Source organism: Chionomys nivalis, chromosome 15, assembly GCF_950005125.1.
Source record: "Chionomys nivalis chromosome 15, mChiNiv1.1, whole genome shotgun sequence".
NCBI lineage: Eukaryota > Metazoa > Chordata > Mammalia > Rodentia > Cricetidae > Chionomys > Chionomys nivalis.
Genome location: NC_080100.1, coordinates 4,321,262 through 4,323,808, shown reverse-complemented (window position 1 = coordinate 4,323,808; position 2,547 = coordinate 4,321,262).

The following is a 2,547-nucleotide window of genomic DNA, read 5'->3' as shown; positions in this document are numbered from 1 at the left end:
TGATTTATGACGTTCTTTATTCTGCAAAGCTATGAATCCTCAAGAAACTGTTTCTACATTAAAGCATGGAATTGGGGGTCATTTGATGGATACCTTTTTGGTCTACCTCCAAAGTATTTGGTTTAAAATATCTAGTCTGGAAAGCGTTTCTGTCTAAACATTTTGTTTTGCTTGCTCGCCTGCTTTGAGAGCTCTAAAGGCATTCTGGATTCTGCTTCCTCTCAGAACTCTGAAGGCACTTTTGTTTCTGTCTTGTTTGTCTTTGAAATGCTTTGATTTGCTATCACGTAACCTTTGTCTCCTGGCCCTCCTCCTTGAATTCATAACCCTGTATTTTTCTACTGCTTCTTCTCCTGTGACCCTGCTGAACTCAGAAGTTCTACCAACACCTAGTGATAAAGGTCGAAGACAAGATGCACCTGTTTCCACCCACCCAAAGGTGGAACACCCTGCAAAGTAGAGTGGCCCCATAGGGAAACCCAATAAATATATCCTATTCCTAGGTCAGAAGGAACTGCACTGGCTCACCTGGGAAGACACATATGAGGGCTTGGTCACCCAGTCTCATGAGTCCCCTCACGTTTGCAGACTAACCCAGGGGAGAAGATGGTCTCAGGGCAGAAGCTGAGAAAATAGAACTAAAGCGAGAGGTCATGCAAGAGTTACAAACTGTCTTTATTATGGGGATCAAAAGGAAACACAGACTCACAGCATACTGAACAAGGTGGAAGTCACTGTGTCCCGCTGCTCTGCCCTGGGGAGAGGTTGAACAGCTGCACAAGCCTGCTTCTGCTCCTACCTCCCAAAAGAGCGAGCGAGCCTTCCTCTCCCTTATAAGAGACACACCTGAGCCGGGCGGTGGTGGCGCACGCCTTTAATCCCAGCACTTGGGAGGCAGAGGCAGGCGGATCTCTGTGAGTTCGAGACCAGCCTGGTCTACAAGAGCTAGTTCCAGGACAGGCTCCAAACCACAGAGAAACCCTGTCTCGAAAAACCCAAAAAAAAAAAAAAAATAAGAGACACACCTGCACACAGAAGCCACTCCCTAAGGCTGGTACCCAAAAAAGCTATGGCAGAAAGGAGTTCCCACAACGTCCATCCCAAAGGCAGCACAGAAAACTGACCTGACACGCATCCCCTAGCTAGACAGGCAAATATTCAGAAAGAGAAAGCAGGGTAGGTGTGGGTGACAAGGTTTCTGAAAAGGAGAAAGTGCTTGGAGATAAACGGCCATCTGGTACACCAGCCGGCTTTATGTGTTGAAAAAGACTTTTAAGTATGGTAATTAAAATTCTAAATTAGTTACAGAGTCTTCACAACAGATAAAGAAAACCAGATGATTTCTTCAACTAAAAGAAAGGAAAGACATCATATCAAAGACTCCATTCTGATGAAAAGATTAGGTGTATATCGAGGTACTTGTAACTCACGCCTACACAAGGAAGCTCACATTACGTGAGTCTGTTCATGGGGACTTCAAACATGCTGCATGATACCTCCAGATATCATCAGATGGTACCACTGATGGTAGAGGACACTGAGTAGTTAAGAATTTCTCTCACTTTTTTTCACTCTTTTTGTTCACTTGTTTGTTTTTGAGACAGGGTTTCTCTACGTTGCCCTGGCTGTCCTGAAACAAGCTCTGTAGGCTGGGTGGTGTCAGATTCAGAGATCTGCCTACTTCTGCATCCTAAGTGCTGGGATTCAGGGCATGTGCCACAACGCCAGACACTTTTATGTTTCTTTAATACTTTTATGATTAGATTTATCAAAATTGTTTATGATATTTAATATTCTACCCATTATATTTCTAAGTGATGAAATAATACTAATCTTTGTTTTAATGAACTTATAATTGAAAATATTGTCCTTTCTTTTTATTCTTATTTTTATAACCATTTGCTTACCCCAACATCCACACTATTTAAAGCTAATTTTCATGTTAAAGGATTCAAGTGTTTTTACTGTCTCTCTATGTATAGACTATATATATAACAATATATTATATAATTTCTCATTACTCAGCATAATTTGGATAAAACAAAAAAGTCTTTAAATTACATTTAAACTTCATTTACTCTAGTTAGTTATAATCAAATATTAGAGTTAACTCATTCCAAATTTTACAAAAACTTTAACCTTTAATAACAACATTTATATTTTATATCTTAAGTACTAATGTTTCTTGATTAAATTAGTGTCTATGATGTTCTATAATGCTTTCAGATAGGATTAAAACAATTAAAACAAGATAGGATTTAAACAATATTCATGTTTTGCTAATAAAGAAGGATAAAACCACGGTGACTCCTTCCAGAGTTCCATATTTAACGCTTAGATATCATGGAGTACATGCTATCACGGATATATAGTTCATGAGGTACTCTTGGGTATAGAGATAGTTCATGGAGTACATGCTATCATGGGTATAGAGATAGTTCATGGAGTACATGTTATCATGGGTATAGAGATATCATGGAGCACATGCTATCATGGGTATAGAGATATCATGGAGTACATGCTATTATGAATATATAGTTCATGGAG